Raw genomic sequence first — 22,068 nt, 5'->3', positions numbered from 1 at the left:
TTTTGTATACAATCATAGTGGATGAGTTGCAGTCTATAGGCTGGAGGGGGGGAACCTTTTGTAGTGAGAATGAAGGTGAGCCATTTCCAGCAGTTGATTATCACTACAAAATGTCATCCCCCATCCCTCCCCCTCCCCCCCACCCCGTCCTGCTGGTAATAGCTCACCTTTCCTGTTCACTCTTATTACAGTGTGTATGGTAACACCCATTGTTTCATGTTCTCTGTGTATATAAATCTCCCCACTGTATTTTCCACTGCATGCATCCGATGAAGTGAGCTGTAGCTCACGGAAAGCTTATGCTCAAATAATTTTGTCAGTCTCTAAGGTGCCACAAGTCCTCCTTTTCTTTTTGTGGATACAGACTAACACGGCTGCTACTCTGAAACCAGGAATAAGTAGTGTCATATGGGTGACAGAAGTAGGAGACACAGCTGACAGTTTAAGTGTAGACACAAAGGTAGCAGCAGTCTGAGACACAGAACCTCTTTCAGCCCGAGTCCTCTCTCATGCCTCATACTTAGCCACCGCGGCATCAAAAGTTAGCGTTCTATCATCTTCAGCCAGTAACAGTTCATCCAGTCAGTCATCGGCTACACCAATCATAAAAACATCCCTGAGCACTATTATCATAACATCCCCAAATTCACAGTCCTGAGCCAACTGCCACAAACCACATGCAGATTCACATATGGTTTTGTTGGGCTGCTGGCAAGCTTCAAAAAAATGTTTTAACAGAACAGATTCTCCAGTGCCGAAATACTAGTTTAGGTGTTGCACACCCACATCAAAGGAGGACTTGAGCTCTGGGAGTCCATCATAAATATCAGTGCCATGACAGCCTAAGCAATTCTGCAGTGAGGGTATCCTAGCAGCACCGGAGAGTTGCATGATCTGCACATAGTTCCAAAAATTCTGACTAAAGTACCACCAGACAACTGCCGAACAAAGTGCGTGCAGCATCGGTTGCAGGATAGAAGCACTCATCACAATAATGTTACACTCGGATGCACTACAGAATAGCAACCCAAAACCACAAGAAAAAAACAAAAAATGAAGCAAGACATGCAGGTCGGGAGCCAATCAAACCATATAATAACCATGAGCCAGTTAGGTCAGCAACAGTTTGAACAGAACATAACCATCCGAACAGCAGATATGTAGCAATGGGCCCTGAGTAGCTGCACATACCCAATGCTATGCACACACACACACACACAGCCTTTAACAGCAACAGGAACATGGAGTTCAGGGAGCAGAAACCCGGAAAAGAAAACACGAATGGGGAACATACACACCCCAGTCACCACACGCCGCATGCTCACCTATAAAAAGGGTCTGTTCATTCCTAACTAAGTCAAAGAGATGATGTAAACCTTAATGACTGTTTGTAAAGTTCTTTCATCACCTCAAATGAAAGGCACTAACATAAGATAAGATAAAGTGACATTTTGAGTTTAAAATCTTTGGCAGTGTCCCTTTACAGAAGAAAAGTAGCAAGAAATACACTCTTTATGAGGCAAAACCCTCATTAGCTTCACAGGCATTGCCAGACTCTAGCCTAGTAACCAGTCATCAATAGGAGTTTGGATTCAGATTGGCACATGGCACTGAGCACCTCACAAACATTAAGGAATTTGTTTTCACAACACCTCTGTGAGGCAGGCAAGTAGCATCATCCTCATTTTACAGATGGGGCACAGCAAGATTAACTGATTTGGCCAAGGTCACACAGGAAGTCTTTAACAGAGACAGGAACTGAACCCAGGTCACGTGAGACATTGGCTAGTAACAATCACAAGACCTTCCTTCCTGCCAAATTTAGCTCCCGCTGTCCTGTGTGTCCAGACTAATGTAAACCCCATCAAAAGTTTATGCTTTAGGATAGATTTTTCCCTAACTTATTGCTATGACCTGTCACTTTGGGGAAAAAAAATCAAAACTTAAAAATAAGACTTGCGGGGGGAAGTAGCTATAAACAAATCTCAGATGTCAGATTAGAGAGCCGGATATAGAAGAGAACAATGGAAAGGTACATGCCTCTGAACACTCATTGATAGAGAGGCAATCTAAAATGTTATTGTAACCATTTAGCTGCTGGGCTTCTACCTTCAGGCATTAAGGCATTGATTTAAAAACATTGGGCAGGGGGAGGAGGGATATTTACTGCTTACCTCACATAGGACAAAGTCAAGTACTGATTAAGCCTGTCTCAGCTGGCTCTTTTCTGGTGATGCCCTTTGGAATCTCTGGTGACAGGATTCCATTTTTGTTCTGTTCCGACATTCCCTGGACATCAGTGTGACATGTCTTGGTGGACGTGGTATGCTGGGCAGCACTGAAGCACCTGGCAGCAGGGCATAAGTGGGACAGCAGGACAGGTAAAAAAGGGGAGTTCTTCACAAGAGGGGCTCTCTGGATTTCCGCTTTGCCCAAGGGAAGTAAGGACAGGACTGCGGGCATGGTGAGAACTCTGTATGTACAGGGAACCCTCCGTGTGTGTGTGATGTGGGCCATATTTAGGCAGCTAAATAAGTGGCCTGATTTCAGAGGGGTTGAGCACCCAACTACTCCATTTGATTTCAGCTGCTTTGAGAAAATTAGATAAGTATTTGGATTCAGGGCCAAGATTTTCAAAGCAAGGATGATAGAGCGGGCTCATAAATCCATATTTAGACACCTAAATATACAGGTTTAGTCTCAAAAGTGCTGAGCACTGTGTGTAAACAAGGAGTTTGGCTATATATATATATTTTGTGATAGACCCAGGACTGTTGAGTACAGCAGAGGGCAGGCCCGGGTTCCAGGCCAGGGACCCTAATGATAGTAGCTGTTGGCAGCCAATCTGTCACTGCCAGAGTTGCTACATTTCCCTGGGCCACTTCCCCACAGCTCTCCTACTTCTCCCTTCCCTTAGGGCTCCCTTACTAATAACTTGAGAGTATCTGCATTAACCAGCCCTTCAGCCACACTTGCTCGCCTCTGCCTGACTGGAGTCAGCCCTTTTATAGTATCAGAGGGGCCTTAATTAGAGTCAGGTGGTTACATTAGCTTGATGGCCTCACCTGACTCTTTGCAGGTTAATTGGAGTCAGGTGTTCTTATTAGCCTGGAGCAGCCCCTGCCCTGGTCAGTCAGGGAACAGAGCCCTGTTCATCCAGATGCCAGTAGACCCGTCTTTGGCTCCTCTGCTGTACCCGACTGGCCTGAAGGGAGGCTGCTGTTGCTGGGCCTTGGGCTCTTGCTGCTGCAACTGCTCCTGCTGCTCCCCTAGCTGGGCTGGACACCACCCGTCCCCGCTTCTCTGCTACCTGATTGCTGGCTAGCTGCTGGACTCACCCACCCACCCACCCTTGGGTGCTGTTGCTACTGTTCCAACTACAGCCCCTTTGGGGGGGGGCTACTCCCCCGCTCCCCAGAGGGGGGGAGTGAAGGACCCCTACCCCAGCTGTTGCTACTGCTGTTGTGGACACCACCACCTGTGAGGGGTCCTCTCTGCCTGCCTGGCCACCGGGCTGCTGCCTGGGGCTGCTGCTGCCTTTGCTACTGCCTGAGAGCTGCTGGACCCCGACGGAGGAGGAGACGAGGCCATCTCCTGCTGGGGGAGCGCACAGGGACTCTGCAGACCATTGTGGAGGGAGCCTGAAGGCTGAGTAACTTTTGGACTGTGCTCTTGTGTTGGGGGTTCTGACTGTGTTTGTGGGGACACAAGGGGTGTGGCGTGGAGCCTGCCCCCCAGTCCATCTGTGTGTCGTCCCCCCCAACTCCCACCACCACCACCATCAGCGCTGCCCCCCTCCACCACCCCCAGTGGACACTTACCATCTGCCTCAAGCTCCTGCTTCTGGGACTCTGCTGCTCGCTTGGCCTGATGCGCCCTTTCACCACCTTTTGGGCCTGCAGCAGCAGCCAGCCTGCATTGACTCTTCTGCAAGCGCCCGTGGGTGCACGTGTCCCCTGCCCCGTCCTGGACTGACCCCCTTCAGCAACCCCCAGCTTTGTCCCTGGCTCCCTGCCCCATTTTGCCCCTTGCAGCCTTTTTGCCCTCCTCCTTACCCCAGCACCTCGCTGGCTTCTGTTTGTTTGCCTGCCCTGCCCTTTTCCCTCTGCAGCCTTTGCTTGTTTGCCCCGCCTCTGCCTCTGAAGTCAGCCCCGAGGTTCCCTGTCCAGCCTCCAGCCTGTTTCTCCCCCCTCCCCATGTGATACCCCTGCCCTGATTGGCCCCTTACTCAGTGCGCCCATGCCCCCCCTCCCATGCGCTTGTGCCCTTCCCCTGTTTGAGTTTGCCCCGATCTCACTGCACTCCCCGAACATTGTTATGACCCCCCTCCCCTAGTGCAGCCAGAGGAGCCGGTTTCCTACCCTGAGTCAATGACTGTTCCCCACAAGCCCTCAAAAGCCCCCCCCCCCGTCCAGCCCATCCCCTTTGGCGCCCTCCTCCCCTGCCTGCAGCCTAGCGGGAAGGAGTGGTTGACCTGCCTCCCCTTTCCCCTCCTCTTTCTGGTGTCCTCCCCTCCCTCCCTGCTCATTATGGCGGGGGACACGACAGGTGGGGCCCCTCCAGCAGCCCTAGATACCCCTCCCCCGCCTGCCCCTCCGTCACCCCCCCCAAGCCTCTACCTCAACCGCTGCTGCCAAACCACCTGTCACCGCCCCCGCCGGGGCGCCGACAGTGGTGGGCACCGGGGTGACCTCCGTTGCTGCCACGTCCCTCCCCCCCTTAGATTCTGGGGTAGCCCCCCCAGCTGGCGGGAAGGGCCAGGGTAGGAAGAAGGGGAAGGGCCCTGCCAAAAAGTCCAGGCCCTCCATGGCAGGGACTGCCCTCACTGCCACGGCCCTGCCACCGGCCGCGGCGTCCCACCCCGCTGCTTCCCCCACCAGCTCTGTGGGTGCCCCTCCCCCGGCCCCCAGGGCCTACGCCCAGGTGGCGGCAGCCCCCCCGCCTACCGCTACATCATCTCTCCTGCCCACCGCCTCCATTACCAGCTATAGCGGCCGGGCCCCTTTCCCACCATGACCAGGAAGCACGGTGTCTGTTGCCTCCTGGTGCCCGCCTCGCCCCAGGTGGAGACGTGCTGGCGTTGGCGAGGGTGGTGGGGCCCATGGCCATTGTGGCGGCCTCCAAAATGTATGGGAAGGTGGTCTTCTTCCTGGCATCGGAGGCTGCTGCCCAGGAGGGGGTGGAGAAGGGCCTGGCTGTGGGGGGGCATGTTCGTCCCCCTGGAGCCGCTGGACGACCTGGGCGTCCACCTGGTCCTGACTTCCGTCCCTCCCTTCCTTCCCAATGCCGCCCTGTTACCTGCCCTCTCTACCCTGGGGAAGCCCAACTCTGTTTTGAGCCTTCTCTCCTTGGGCTGCAAGGACCCCGCCCTCCGTCACGTCCTCTCGTTCCACCGGCAAGTGCAGCTGCAACTGCCGCCAGCGGCGCATGACGGAGGGGCGCTTGAGGGGTCCTTTTTGATCCCCTACCAGGGGGCCCATTACCGGGTGCATTATTCCACGGGGGAGGCCCGGTGCTTCCTCTGCCGGGCAATGGGGCATGTCCGGAGGGAGTGCCCCTTGGCCCGGCACGAAGAGGCATCCGGGACCCCCGAGTCCCAGCAGGGTGCCGGCCCCATCATCGCTGACACCCCTGGCTGCCCGGCGCCCGAAGCCACCCCTCCTCCTACTCAGTCCATCACTGCTCCCGCTCGGGCCCAAGGGGCGCTCCCCCCAACACGCCCAGACGAGCGGGAGAGCCCTGCCTCTGCTGCCTACAATCCAGCGGGGCCCCTGGAGGAGGGTGCGGCAGGGATACCGCTGAGCATGGGAGAGGGCCCGCCCCAGGGGGACTCTTCCCTCCCTTATTCCGCCCCACCGCTGCCTCTCACTGTCCCTGAGCCTTCGTCCTTGCCCCCCGACCCAACCCCTGTTAGCCACCCCCTGCGATGATGCCATGGAGGGCTGGGCCCTAGTCCGGGGAAGCGGGGCAAGCGGAGGGCTCGAGCTCCGCTCCTTTCCACTGATGCGGAAGCCCCCCGGAAGATCAGAAAGGGGGGCGCCGATGCCGAGCCCTCTGCCTTGCCCGTGGGCGTGTGCCACCCCCTGGTGCCGGCTGGGGAAAACGTGGCAGCACGGGAGGGCAGTACCGTCCCTCCATTGGAGTCCCTCCCCTCCAAGGCCCCAGATGGAGCCCCACCTGGCCCGTTACCATCCGGAACCCCTGTGAGCCCCGGGGCGAGCGTCGCTTTGGGCACTGGCGGGGAGACCTCCAGGGTGGTGGAAGGAGAGCTCCCCTCCATTTATGAGGAGATCGAGGCCCTGGGTCTGACCCCAGTCACCCAGGGGGAGGACGACCCTCTGCTAGCGGGCCTCGATCTGAGCGACCTCAGCCCGGCCCCGCCTTCCCCATGCTCCTTTCCCCTAACCGCTGTTTCTGCTCCTGTCTCTGAGGGTTTCCTGGGCTTCTCCATCTGCCTGTCCGTGGGTGGCACCCTGCTGTTGGCCGCCGAGCACACCGAGGCGACTGCTGGTGGCATGCGGCTGGTACCCGAGCCCTACGGGCTGCCCCTCGAGGGCGTGGGGCGACTGACCTCCCTCCCGGGCGGGGACCCCACTGACGATGCTGTAGCTACTCCGCCGGCCGTGGTGCCGGAGCCCAGCATTATGGAAGGCCCCCTGCCCCGCCCACAGCTCCCTGAGCCGGATCAAGAGGGGCCATTTCCCAACGGCCTGGCTCCTGGAGCCCAGGATCCTGCCTTTGCCCCTCTCCCTGGCTCTGCAACCAACCCCAGCCTTGTCCCTACTCTGGATCCCTGCCCTGCCCCTGATGTCAACCCCGCCCCTGTCCCCCCCACCTCCCGTGCTATCATTGCCGCCCCTGGGGCTGTCATCTCCTCGTTCCTGGAGGATAGCCCCCAGGGAGTGGCTTCTGTATTTCCCAGTCCCGACTCACTAGGGGCTGCTACCTTCCCTCCGCCACCCCCAATCGAGCCAGGGTTTGAGGGGGCTGCGTGGCGCCAGCCCATCAGGCGCCACATCGGGGGTCTGCCCCTTACCTGCCTGTTTCGGTGGGCCATGAGGCTGTGTCAGTGGTCCCTCCAGAGGACAGCCGGGGGCTAGTGACCCCGGCCCCCCATACGCCGCAAGAGGAGCTGCGGGAGTTACTTGAGGACATCCAGGGCTCCCGTAATAAGGGGCAGCTCACTCTGCAGCGATGGGGGGATTTCCATCTAATCCTCCGGGCTGTGAGGGCCCTCATGGCAGAGGGTAAAAGGACCAGAAAGCAGGCCGCCGCGGCCTACCAGCGGGTCCGCCTCCTCCGTGACTCCCTACTTACCTACGGGGTAGGTCATGGACTGTTGCGCGGCCCGTTGGGAACCGCGAGCATCCCTGCCGGCGAGGATCCCCCCCAGCCCTCCTCATGACACCTCTCACCATCACCACGTTAAACACCTGAGGCTGTAGGATGGGAGCAGATGCCAGGTGCTCCCCTTCCTTCGGGAGGGGGGGTACTCTGTGATTTTTCTACAGGAGACCAATACGGATCTGGCCGCCAAAGCTAGCTGGCAGCTGGAATGGGGAGACAGGTCTACTTTAGCCATCTCGTAGTTCGTATGGCTGGAGTGGCGACCCTGTTCTCCCCCGACCTACGGCCCGAGGTGCTGGGGGTCGCCGAGGCTGTGCCTGCCTGCTGCACCTCCAGGTCCGTTTGGAGGGGCTCGTGGTGAATCTTGTCAACATCTATGCCCCGACATTGGGCCCGGAGCGGCTGCGTTTCTTTCAGCAGGCATCCGCCTTCCTCGGCACTTTGGATCCTCACGAGTGCCTGGTCGTGGGCGGGGACTTTAATACGACCCTTGAGGAGCGGGACCGCTCAGGGACCGAGCAGTGCCCGGCCGCCGCAGACGTCCTCCTGGAGATAGTCGACCATCACTTCCTGGTGGACGTCTGGCGTGACCACCACCCGGACGACGTCACGATGTTCACTTTTGTCCAGGTGGAGGCCCATCAGTCGCGCCACTCCCGGTTGGACCGCAACTATTTATCATGTTTCCATCTTTCACAGGCCCACTCCTCCAGCATCCGGCCAGCCCCATTCTCCGATCATCACTTGGCCACCGTGATGGTCTCTCTCTGCGCAGAGAGGCCGGGGCCAGCCTATTGGCGTTTTAATAACAGCTTGTTGGAGGATGTGGGCTTCGTGACGTCCTTCCGGGAGTTTTGGCTGGCCTGGCGAGGGCAGCGGCGTGCCTTTCCCTCGGCACGGTGGTGGTAGGACCTGGGGAAGGTGCGCGCCCAGCTCTTCTGCCGTGACTACACCCGGGGCGCCAGCCGACGGAGGGATGCAGCGATAGGGCAGTTGGAACGGGAGGTCTTAGAGCTGGAGAGGCATCTGGCCGCCAGCCCCGAGGATCCATCCCTCTGCGGGGCATGCCGGGAGAAGCGGGAGGAGCTCCGGGCCCTCGAGGACCATCTGGCCCGGGGTGCTTTTGTTTGATCCCGCATCTGCCTCCTTCGGGAGATGGATCGCGGCTCCCGCTTCTTCTATGCCCTGGAGAAAAAGAGGGGGGCCAAGAAGCATGTCACCTGCCTCCTCGCAGAGGATGGCACCCCCCTCACGGATCCGGCGGAGATGTGTGGGAGGGTCAGGGCCTTCTACGCAGGCCTTTTCTCCCCGGATCCGACCAATCCTAACGCTTGCAGAGTGCTCTGGGATGAACTCCCAATGGTCACCGCGGGCGACCGAGACCGGCTAGAGGTGCCTCTCACTCTGGCCGAGTTCTCGGAAGCCCTCCGCCACATGCCCACCAATAAATCTCCAGGCATGGACGGGCTGACCGTGGAGTTCTACCGTGTGTTTTGGGATGTCCTCGGCCCAGACCTAGTCACCGTCTGGGCCGAGTCTTTGCAGAGTGGGGAACTCCCTCTTTCGTGCAGGTGAGCCATGCTCGCCTTATTGCCAAAGAAGGGGGACCTCCGCGATTTACGAAATTGGCGTCCCGTCTTGCTCCTCAGCACGGACTACAAGATCGTAGCAAAAGCCATCTCGCTGCGGCTAGGGTCCGTGCTGGCGGACGTGACCCAACCAGACCAGACCTACACCGTCCCGGGCCGCACCATCTTCAACAACCTGTATCTGGTCCAGAACCTCTTGGAACTCGGGTGTAGGGATGGTCTGTCGTTCGCCCTCCTGTCCCTGGATCAGGAGAAGGCATTCGACAGGGTGGATCACGGTATCTCCTGAGACTCTGCGAGCGTTTGGCTTCGGACCCCAGTTTGTGGGTTTTCTCCAGATGCTGTACACCTCCACAGAGTGTCTGGTCAGGCTCAACTGGACCCTGACCGAACCGGTCAGCTTCAGGCGAGGAGTACGGCAGGGGTGCCCCCTCTCGGGCCAGCTGTACGCTCTGGCGATCGAGCCCTTCCTCAGTCTCCTCCGCAGGAGGTTGATGGGGTTGGCGCTATGGGAGCCGGAGCTGCGGCTGGTCCTGTCGGCATACGCCGACAATGTGCTCCTCATGGTCCAGGACCCGGGCGACTTGGCACGAGTGGAGGCTTGCCAGGCCATCTACTCGGCAGCCTCCTCCGCCTGGGTCAACTGGGTCAAGAGCTCTGGCTTGGTGGTAGGGGACTGGCGGCAGGCGAGCTCCCTCCCACCCGTGCTTCAGGCCATCCGGTGGAGCACGGGTCCGCTGCTCTATCTGGGCATTCACCTTTCTGCCACACATCCGTCTGTGCCGGAGAACTGGCACTGTTTAGAGGGCAGGATGGTAGAGCGGCTCCGGAGATGGACAGGACTGCTCCGGTGTCTGTCTCTTCAAGGGCAGGCACTGGTGCTCAATCAACTAGTCCTGTCCATGCTCTGGTACTGGCTCAACACCCTGGTTCCAGCCCCGGATTTCCTGGCCAACCTCCGGAAGTTGATTCTGGAGTTCTTCTGGTCAGGACTGCACTGGGTCTCTGCAGGGGTTCTCAATCTACCCCTGGAGGAGGGAGGGCAGGGCCTGAAGAGTCTCCGCACTCAGGTCCATGTCTTCCGCCTCCAGGCCCTGAAGAGGCTCCTTTATGGTGCAGGTAGTCCGGCATGGAGTGTACTGGCGCACGCCTTCCTGCACCCCTTCCAAGGGCTCCGATATGACCGGCAGCTCCTTTATCTCCATTCAAGAGGTCTTCCGCGAGACCTCTCCGGGCTGCCGGTCTTCTACCAGGACCTCCTCCAGACCTGGAAACTGTTCACAGTGACCAGGTCCGTGGCAGCCTCCATGGGAGAAGATCTCCTCGCAGATCCCCTCCTACACAACCCCCAGCTCCGTGTGCAGGTGGCAGAGTCCCGCTCGGTGCGCCAGAGCTTGGTCCTGGCAGAAGTTACCAGAGTCGGAGACCTCCTGGACTACGACCGGGGAGATTGGCTGGATCCCCTGACGCTCGCTCAGCGCATGGGGCTCTCCAGACCTCATACTCCCCTGCGCATACTCCAGGAGGTGAGGGCCGCTTTGCCGCCCGCTGCTCGGGTTTACCTCAGCCGGGTCCTGCGAGAGGGTGTGCCCCACCCACCCTCCACCCCAGTCCCTTTGGACCTTTTCATCGGGCCCCTGCCCCATGGACCCGACCGACCCCCCTCTCCCCCCCGCCCCTTCACCGTGAGCCGGCTACACGAGCTGCAGCCGGTCCGGTTCCAGACCGCGTCAAAGAAACATCTCTACACGCTCATGCTCCACACCCTTCACATCCTCACCCTCGTGTCCCGCCCTGACACAAAGTGGTGAGACCTCCTGCCACCTCTAGAGGGTGAGGAGCCCCGGTGGGCCAGCCTGTATTCCACCTTAGTCCCGAGGCCCGCCGGGGATATCAGTTGGCAGCTCCTTCATGGGGCCGTGAGCACGGGCGTGTACTTGGCGCAGTTCACCCTAATCCCTGACACCTGCCCCTTTGCGGCGTGAGGGAAACCCTGGCGCACGTCTACCTGGAGTGCGCCAGGTTGAAGCCCCGATTCCGGCTCCTCACTAATATTTTGTTAATGTTTTGGTTGCACTTTTCCCCTCACCTCCTTATCTACGCACTCTGTCCGTGGCCCCACTATGTCATGGGACCTCCTACTCAACCTCCTCCTGGCCCTGGCTAACGTGGCCATTTATAAAACCAGGGTGAGGAGGTTGGCCGATGGAATCTCCTGCGACTGTGGGGCCTATTTCCACTCCTCTGTCCGTTCACGCCTCCGGGCAGAGTTCCTCTGGGCGGCATCCACTGACTCCCTTGATGCCTTTGAGGAGCAGGGGGCACTGTCCGGGGTTCTCTGCTTGGTGTCCCTGTCAGGTTCCCTTCATTTAACCCTTTGACCACACTCCTGTCCCTGTTGTTCATTAGTTGTCCCCCACAATTAATTGGTTTTCCAGGTCCTGTGGACCCCCCACTTAGGCTGGGGGGGATCCTTTAGCAGTGGGTGGGCTTTGCCCTCCCACTTCCTGGATTCCAATAAGGCTACTCTGCTGTACCCAACTGGCCTGAGTCTATCACAAAATATATATATAGAGAGAGAGAGAGAGTGTATGTATGTTAACTAAATGTATTATGTTCTTCCCACAATTCTGTTCAGCCATGTCAAGTATCCCACAACACTTTGCAAAACTGTCCCAGTTTCATCTAGTTCCAGTTTCAAGTAATCAATCTTAGGGACACCTAGAACATGATGTTGCATCCCTGACCATCTTGGCTAATAGCCATTGCTAGACCCATCCTCCATGAGCTTATCTAGTTCTTTTTTTAACTCAGTTATACCTTTGTCCTTCAAAACATCCCCTGGCAACAAGTTCCACAGGTTGACCGTGCATTGTGTGAAGTACTTTTTTGTTTCTTTCCAACCCGCTGCCTATTAATTTCATTGGGTGACCCCTGGTTCTTGTGTTATGTGAAAGGGTAAATAAAACTTATGTATTCACTTTTTCCACACCATTCTGTGCACTAATATCAAAGCAAGTTACATTATACATATATCAGGACACCAAGGCTCTGTTCCAGCTGTCACATGATGCAGCGGCAATTCGCGTTAGACCTGGTCATTTTAAATCTGTTTTAGGTGGATAAAAGGGAATAATTGAATTGTAGGTATTGAAGTTAAAAGGATTAATCCCTTAATTTTGCATGTGGTAGCAAAGAATTCCAAGGGTTAAAAAAGTAAAAGAGAATGTTGGAGATTAAAAGTCATTAAAAAGAAAAGGAGTACTTGTGGCACCTTAGAGACTAACCAAGCAGCCTCTTGTTCATATTCCGACCTGTTCATGATGACGACAGCACCTCCTTTGTCAGCCTTTTTGATTATGATGTCAGAGGTGGTTCTGAGGCTGTTTCAAGCATTCTTACAACTACAATACCCACCTGCTGAAGTGAAGAAACAAATTGACAGAGCCAGAAGAGTACCCAGAAGTCACCTAATACAAGACAAGCCCCACAAAGATAATAACAGAACGCCACTAGCCATCACCTTCAGCCCCCAACTAAAACCTCTCCAGCTCATCATCAAGGATCTACAACCTATCTGAAGGATGACCCATCACTCTCACAGATCTTGGGAGACAGGCCAGTCCTTGCCTACAGACAGTCCCCCAACCTGAAGCAAATACTCACCAGCAACCACACACCACACAACAGAACCACTAACCCAGGAACCTATCCTTGCAACAAAGCCCGTTGCCAACTGTGTCCACATATCTATTCAGGGGACACCATCACAGGACCTAATCACATCAGCCACACTATCAGAGGCTCATTCACCTGCACATCTACCAAGGTGATATATGCCATCATGTGCCAGCAATGCCCCTCTGCCATGTACATTGGTCAAACTGGACAGTCTCTACGTAAAAGAATAAATGGACACAAATCAGATGTCAAGAATTATAACATTCATAAACCAGTCGAACACTTCAATCTCTCTGGTCACTCGATTACAGACCTAAAGGTCGCAATATTACAACAAAAAGACTTCAAAAACAGACTCCAATGAGAGACTGCTGAATTGGAATTAATTTGCAAACTGGATACAATTAACTTAAGCTTGAATAGAGACTGGGAGTGGATGTGTCATTACACTAAGTAAAACTATTTCCCCATGTTTATTCCCCCCCGGCCCCCAAGCCACTGTTCCTCAGAAGTTCCTGTTAACTGCTGGAAATGGCCCACCTTGATTATCACTACAAAAGGTTTTCTCACACACACACCCCATGCTCTCCTGCTGGTAATAGCTCATCTTAAGTGATCACTCTCCTTACAGTGTGTATGATAACACCCATTTTTTCATGTTCTGTGTGTATATAAATCTCCTCACTGTATTTTCCACTGAATGCATCCGATGAAGTGAGCTGTAGGTCACAAAAGCTTATGCTCAAATAAATTGGTTAGTCTCTAAGTTGCCACACGTCCTCCTTTTCTTTTTGCGAATACAGACTAACACGGCTGCTACTCTAAAAAAAGTCATTAAGAGGCTAAACCTGCCCCCTTCACAGTAGCAGCTCCAAGAGGCAGCTGAACCCAATCTGAATGCTGATGTGGCTTTATAGGTTTTGCGGTGTTAGGCAAACCAGACAATACTCACACTCTTACCAGGCAACCCAAACAAAGGATTACCAAACATTTTGCTCACCCTAAAATTTTGCTACTCAGTGGATTGTTGTGCGTGTCCTTTATTGTGAAGCTGGATCTGCCAGGGGGCTATGGCACCTGATACATAGATGCTCTGAGCAGATCCCTGTGCAAAGTGCACATAGCATGCTTGGACAGTGACAGGGATTCAGAGAGAGGCGGTCAATCGGGGAGTGGATTTCTGCAGTGGAGAAAAATGTAACTTACTAGACCTGGCTGGGAATTTTCCACTGAAACGTTTTTGACAGAAAATGAAGCTTCTGCAAAATCAATATTTTCCTTGGGAATATTTTGATTTTGCCCATTTATTTCCCCTCCCTGAGTTTCCCACTGGGAAAATGCAAGCTAATTATTTTGTCTCAGGTTGGGCCTATCCAAATTGAAACACTTTGGTATGTTGGACTGAATAGAAATGTTTCTTTTGGAGTCTCCTCAATATTAATCTGGGTCTGTCTTAGCTGCTACCATGCTCCAGAGATCACAGTACGCTCCTCTCCTAGCCTTTCCTCCCAAGCCTTTGGTGTCCACTCCCCAAGGTGAGCTGAACAAGGGAGATACACCAGGTCCCAGGAGAGGGGTAGGGATGGTGAGCAGCTCTCCTCTGCTCTGCATTCTCCCGAGATGCAGTTCCACCCAATATTTGTCAATTAGCTCTGATTAGCTAAGAACAGGGGATGATCTGAGTCTAAACCTTTTCTGCTGGGTATTAATTCCCACCCATATCGATGGGAGCTGCTGAGGGCTCATTATGTTTGAAAACCAGGCCTCTTATTTAGGTGCCTATATATTGGCTGGGGAGCTTCACTTTAGGTACCTGGGGCTCTAGTCAGAAAGGTGAGGTAACACTCAACAGCCCCATGTCTACCTTTTAGGTGCCTCGACAGTCACTGGGATTCACAAGGCTTGAGTGCGGCACCTCGGCTCCCTGTACAGTGAATGCGGAGAGACAGGTGCCGCAGAATGGGATTCACAAACACCAGTACGCTAGGCAGGTCCTCACCCAAAACAGCCCCTGGGAGATGCCAAGCCGAAAGGTGTGTGCTAAGCTCCACCCCCTCTGCAGGGAGGCACCTCCCTCCAATTGGGATTTTCAGCTGAGGGCCCTCCCTTGGTATGAGTGGGGGAACTCCCTTATAACTTTACCCCACCAGTTAGGGTACTTGTCTGGTATGTGGGAGACACCTAGTTCCCTCTACCACCTCAGAGAGAGAAGGGATTTGAACTGGGCATTGCTACCTCTCAGGTGAGTGCCCAGCTACGGGCTATTCTGAGGCAGGGCTCCCTCATCTCTCCTATTGAAACGTTTCCACTGTGGATAAATAATTAAAAAGAGTTATTGGAGCAGAGGGACAGGATCCTGGGTCTCCTACCATGGGAACCACCAGGTTGCAGAGTCATGTGCATGGCCACGCCCTTTCTCTCCTAGCCCAAGATTCTGGGATTTAGGTGCCTAAAGTGGCAATTAGGTACTTAAATCTTGTTGTAAATACAGCCCCTGGTTTTGAAAACCTTGACCATCATTTTTAGGTAATTCACAGTAAACAGAAGGGGGGAAAGTAATTATTTTATTACATACCAATCATTAAAACGTCCTAAGTAATTTGGCTACAATAAGTAATTCTCAGTAATCACTCGTAAATCAAGAGTAATTATTTTCCTTGGTATTAGTAATTTAAAACTGCTAAGTAATTTCTAACAAGAATTCTAAAGAGTTTTAATAATTCTGGGCCAGGTCCTCAAGCTATTGTAAATTGGCTTAACTCTATTGTCTTCAACAAAGTTCTGCACCACCTGAGGATCTGACCTTCTAAGTTATCACTAGTAATTGAGAGGGAATTACTATTATGCTTGTTTTCAATAACCTGAAATTACTAATTATGTTGAGGACTTTTTGTCTCTGAGTTCATGAATGGACCAGGGCAGATATGTGCTCTGTGAATTTCTGATGTAGTGGGAGGGTGTTACTTTCTAAAAGATCAAGTTCCAGTTCATATACAAATCTCTGCACAGCTGCTAGGCAAATAACGGATTTTTCAGCTCATTGGCAATTTTCAAAAGTTTAAAAAAAAAAATTGTTTTGGGTCAGACTAACCCAAACATTTACAAAATTTTCAATTACTTGAAAAATTGAAAAAATAATAATTGTGAGTCAAGCAAAATACTTAGATTTTGACCATTTTAATATGTTTGAAAATTTCCTTTATTTTTTTTTAAATTCAAATTGAAAACCATTTTAAACATAAAACAATGAGAAGAATTCATTTCAAAATGTCAAAACAAAACTTTGGAGGGTTTGGAATTTTTTTTTTTTAATTAACAATTCAATTGTAAAGAAGTCACAAAATATCATGTAGTCGCAACATATTTTGGTGTTGCCTGATCTGCATTCTTCCCTGGAAAAAACAATGCTGCCAAAAATTTCAGCCAGATCCACTCTCAACCCTTCCTTCAGCTGAAATAAAAAATCCAGCAAAGTCAGTTCACCAGCAGGCGATGTTCCTGGGACTGAGACTTGAAAGAAAGGAAATATGATGCATATTTCACTCTTTTTGAAAGGAAGGTTGGGATTATCACAGATGTAGACAATTCCACAGGTGTAGTCTAGTCGAATCATCGTGTATTGGGTAAAACCATAGCTATGGCAGTATTTTATAATGTGCTGGGCTTTTTAAAAGGCTTTGCACATTTGGTACAATAAAAGAAAAGTTCCACAAGTGTAATGAGACAGACTGCTTAAGGGGAATTCTGCTATTAATTATCTGAGCTGTGTTCTGTATATCATTTGGCAACAAGTATATCTTTTAGTTTAGCTTTCATTGAGTGTGACTGATTATTTGTCTGATTCATTGTTTACTTAGCGATGTGTAGCAGCATAAGGTAACATATCCAAGGGCCTTGTGTTGTCTGAAATATTTTCTTTCCATACTGTAAAAATAGCATTTTATTTCTGTATGAATATGAATTTTCTAGGCCTAATCTTTATAAGATAGTACTATAAAATGCTGTTATTACAAAGGAATGAGCAAATTTAATACTGATTTGGATTGAAGCTATTAATTACCCGTACGGTATTTCTTTGACAGTGTCAGTGGCATGCCACAGCATTGCTGGATTTTAGGCCAAGCGTTTCAAAAATGGCTAGTTATTTGGGGTGCCTGTGAGGGGATGTATAAATCCCACATGGACCAGCAAAGGGTTAACAGAAGCCTAAGAGCCCAATTAGCTCACCTGGTTGCACCTACAATTCGGTATCAGGCCAAGTTGGGGAGGAGGTGGGCGGTTGCCATAAAGGAAGGGGTTCAGAGGGGTTCTGAGAAGAGAGTCAGTGGAGAGAAGATCCTGGGTGGAGAGTCTAGAGAAGGACCCAGACCTAAGGGGGAAGAGAGGCGTAAAGCTGCAGAATCCAGAATTAGCTTCTGAGGTCAGCTGGTAGGGAGGGGGCAGGACTGAGGGAAACAGCCCCACAGATCAGTGTTCTGACAATAGGACAGATGACACGGGAATCAGGAGACTGAAATCCCAAATCTGTTGGCTATTGTTTTGTTTGACATCGCTCTGTGAAGGGACAGGAGTTGAAGGAAGACCCCAGATCAGACAGAAGGTCCCTCTTTAGCATGGTAAGAACATTGATGACATGAAAGGGGCAGGACTCCAGAGGGACCTGGTGGGGTGGGGGGCAATGACCTCACTACGTGAGACTGACAATGCCACAAGAGGGAGCTCTGAGGCATCATGCGATGACAACAATACACAGTTGGTGAGGCTGTTACTGTTACTCCCCTTGAAACACCTTCCAGTTGCCTGGACTTTCAGAAAGGCAGGTCCCTTTAACCGTGTCTTGAGCTGCATACTCACAATGGAAAAATCCAAAGTCACTAGTCACTGCTTGAGAACATTGATCTTGGTATTTTGGGGCTCCCACTGCTAACACCATGCAATAGTTGGGACACATTGGCATGCAGGCCGGTTGCTGAGAGAGATGTCTCTTGCACGCACACATTTAATTCTTGGAGCTAACGATTCTATTATCACTGTTTCTTGGGGACGGGGAAGGGAGGGAAAGGTCATTAGCACACACAGGGAGGGAAGCCTTCCAGATGACTTGGTCACTCTCATAGAAGGTTTAAATTATGGGGATCAAAACCTGGAATTAGCCTGGTCTTCAACAGGGAGACTGGGGTAACAGGCTCTCAGCAGTCTGGCCTGCTGTGTTCTGAACCAACGGTCGCTTTTCTCACACTGGTGGTTTCTTACTTCAGTTCAGAGAGTTGCAACAATCAAGCCTGGATGCAATGAATGCCTAGAATCGCTAAGTCCGAATCCTATGGGGCATCATCTCTCTGCCAGGCATAAATGCTCAAGGATGTTTAATGTGGTCCTGGATACAGCCTTTGGTTCTGAATGACTTGAAGAGAACAGTTATTGAATGTCGTTACCGATTCAGTGGATTAGCGGTACGTGCATTTTACTCTCCCTATGCATACATGGCTGGTATTGACTCTAACAGAAGCTACAAGCACCTTGGCAGGGGGCAATAGACCTTGAGGGTCAGATTTTGAAGGGTGCATGCCTAAGCTAGCTACTGGTAACTGTGTTACATGACCTCGTCTCTGCTGCCCCCAAGATGATATGAGTTGCTGTAGCCTCTCGCTACAGAAGCTTGGATCCTTAGCCCAAGCTGTAGCAGCTTGTGCTTTTTAGCTGTGGAGGTGCCCGGTCCAATTCCCTGGGTGTGAGCCAAGAGAGCAGCCAACACATGTTTCTGAGAGTATGTGTCCACAATGGCTGGAGTCCCCAAAGAGCAAATCTGGATTCATATATACGTGTTGTTATGAACACCTCAGAAACCAATTACGCCAGTTCAGGAAAGCATTTGAGCATGTGGTTAACTTTAAATATGTACTTAAGCTCCATTGGTTTCAATGGGAGATGCTTAAATGTAGTCCTGAATCAGGGCCACCGGTCACGTACATGCAAGTCAAACACATGCAGAAGCGTGCATGCACTTTGAAAAATCTGGATCAAAGAGCAGAAGAAAGTGAGATTATAGATTTTGGCCCCTGTGGCTAAAACGTACTTACTCTCCTGTAGTATCACTCCTTAAATAAATGCCAAGAAGTGTTACAGTCTGTGCTAAACAACAATGTTATTGGGAGAGAACAAACCCGATTAGAAAGATATGAAAATAATGTCTGACATGTAAAAGCATTTGTGCAAAACAATTTTTTCCTGTGACATTTCCCGTGTTCATAGCTGTAAAACATAGTGTGAGAGTAAAAAGAACTAGTTAGGGCAAAGTTTTCAGAGCTAAAATATGTCCATGAAATGCACATGCAGAGTGCAAATAAGCCATCATGCTCACAAAACATGGAGTTCCCGGCAAGTACCTCTTTAGGGCTTTAAGGACCATCTTCATATTCAGTATTTAAAAAACAAAGGTGTCAATTCTGCCCACAGATGTGCACATGCCTAGCTCCTATTCACTTATATGGATGTTCCATTGGCATATTTGTGACCATCACTGGCCTCAGCAGATCACCAATTCCTATCGTCCAGATTCTGATATCCTTACTCAATTTGAGTAGCACCTTGTTCCACCAGTAGGCCCATTGAACTCCATGGGGCTGTTCCTAGAGATAGGGATTATTCAGAGTAAGGGCCTCAGAAGGGTCTCTCTATAATTTCTTGCAAAGAATTCTGTGATCTCCTGCAATCAGGCACAGTGCATTCAATTATCATTAATGCAGCTATTATTTTAGGACAAACGTTGTTCAGCTTTTTAAATGTACCAGATGTCACCCAGAGCAAAACTAATGCACACTGATAGCTCTTGTGGCCCTGCCAGTGATGTGATAACAGACATGATAGTATTACCTTCAAGAATAACTTACTATTTCCTCCTCAATCTTTTCATCTCTCTTCTCTTTGTTTTGGTTAAAGAAGCAATATAAAACTGGGGGTGGGGAGACAACACTTTTCATGACTTGGTTAGGGAATAGATAACTGCTTTGGGGAAAAATATTTCTTACCACTCTTATCTGTATTCAATAACTGGTTTTCCTTTCTACATACATATATACAGTGCTAGAATAATTTCTCCTTTGTTTAGGATAGGGTTTTTATTTTAAAATAATCATTATCTAGGCATTTCATTTTAAACCGAGGTCATGTAGGAACTATAAAAGATGATGGGGTTTCTTTCCTTGTGATCTTAAAAACAAAAGTAAAATGTTCTGCTCTTGAGTTTTATTTTATGTGGAATGCAAACAAAAATAAATGATATTTTCTTTAGGAAGCAAAGGAACAGGGGATTAGAGGGAGTGAAGCAGCATGGAAAGTTTTGCTTTTAAAAAGCAAAACAATGGGTTTTTTTTTCTTTTTATAAAGATATCAGTGTGTTCCATCTACCTCAGTCAATTTCCCAGCACTCCTTCCAATTCTCTTCTGACTGTCCTATAATTTCACAGTGGTGACTTAGGTGAAGGGAGCTTCACTAAGTGTCATTTATTTTGTTCAGAAGGAATAAACTAAAATAAGTTTTGGAGGAATGTTTGGGGATTGTGTGTGTGGAGATTGAATCACTTTTTCTTTACAATCTTGCAGACCAAAAATAAATTTCAATTCTGGTTGGCTCAAGCTCTGTTTCACTGAGAAGACAAGAGGTCTGCTTTTCTCTCTGAGCTCTGAAGGGCAAGATTCTCAAATGTGGAAGCCTAACTTTAGGCCCCCAGGCCTTATCCAAAGCCCAGTGAAGTCAATAAGATCTTTCCATTGATTTTAATGGGCTTTGGACCAGATCCATAAGTAAGTGGCCTTATTGTCAACCGTGCTGAGCATCCAGAAACTCCCACTGAAGCTTGATTGAATTTGGTGGCAGCTGCTGGTTGCTCAACACTTTGAAATTATGGTCACATATTTAGATCCCTAAATACAAGTTAAGCAATTGAACTTTAGGCTTCTGTTTTTCAAAATGTTGGATGCAGTTTTAAGTTCAGCAGCATTTTAAGTCTAAAATGTTCATTTCCATGGTGCCCTGGTCAGGATAAACAGCCATTGGACCTGATTCTCCTCACACCAGCTTTACACTGGGATAACCCCATTGACTTGAGTGGAGCTGTTCCTATTTATCCTAGTGTAAGTGTGTATCCATGTAAGTGGTAATCCTCCCTGTCAGATTATGCCCACACAGTGCAGACATGGGAGGCAGGAGGGAAATATTAAATACATTGGGAAACAAAAGTTACAACCACCAGTTTTGAATTCAATAGTAGGGTTTTGTAACACCCATCTTCACTCCCCTCTTGTGCTACCAAGCTTGTATGTCCTTATTCACACAGTACGGCTGAGCCCTCCTCTCCTTTCTAGCACTGTTTGCAGTGGAAGGTTCGCGGTGAGGAATTTATCCCTAAGAAAATGACTGGATCCCATTCTCTCACCTTATTGTTCTGTCCCCCAAAGTCATATCAGCCGGAGATTACACACGGCAGCCCCTGGACTGCTCAAAAAAGAGGTTACATACAGCTCGCCTGGTGGCCAATCTCTGTCTCTTCAGAATGACAATACTTACTGATGCTGTGCTTGCTCCATTTCTTTCTTTTAAGTGTTTCTCCAATTGCACTTCATCTCAGGAACTTTGGAAACTAAAGTCACGAAGCAGGTATTGATTTGTGCCAGTTGATTCTCCACTGCTGTAAATCCACAAAGCTCCACTGATTCCAAGTGATTTATACCAGCTGTGGATGCAGCCAGTAAAGCTAAATTCCTGGCTCTACTGTGCCTAACCACGTTTGGGTGTGTAAGGGGGAAGGGGGACTGGTCCCATCCCTGCTTGGCGTCCAGTCACAGTCCTGGTCTCTGTGATTCTGGGGCTCAGTGAATCTCCCACTGGGAACTTTTTCCATTGTCTTCAAAAGGGAACAACTGGATCTTTGGTGCACAAAGTCCAGGGAGTCTAGCAATGGTATGTTACATTCCCCAGCATGGTGGATGATGAGACCATAATGTCCCCATCATAGAATCATAGAATATTAGGGTTGGAAGAGACCTCAGGAGGTCATCTAGTCCCACCCTCTGGTCAAAGCAGAACCAACACCAAGTAAGTCATCTGGTGGAACTGAGCTGGCACGAGGGAAGCACTGAAATTCCCTCTGTAAAATGTTGCACCCGCTGTTATTGCTTCACGCACTCTTCCCATGCTCTTGGAAGTGAAGAAAGGTCTCAGGCACCAGGTGTCTTGGAGGCCCCCTTCCCTCCTCAAATTCAGTCAGTGGCTCAATGATGCAACCCTGCCCTCAGTACTGGGAAAGAATATGAGCAGGCCAGCATGACAATGTACCCACAATAGCTGCTCTGTGAGTATTATCTGAATGAAAAGAAGAAAGAAGGGCCAGACAAATGAAAACGATCTAGTTCTCCAAGCAACTGTATGCTAATCAGCCATTCATGATGCTAA

Source organism: Eretmochelys imbricata, chromosome 4, assembly GCF_965152235.1.
Source record: "Eretmochelys imbricata isolate rEreImb1 chromosome 4, rEreImb1.hap1, whole genome shotgun sequence".
In the NCBI taxonomy this organism is placed as follows: domain Eukaryota; kingdom Metazoa; phylum Chordata; order Testudines; family Cheloniidae; genus Eretmochelys; species Eretmochelys imbricata.
This window is presented reverse-complemented; position numbering follows the sequence as displayed.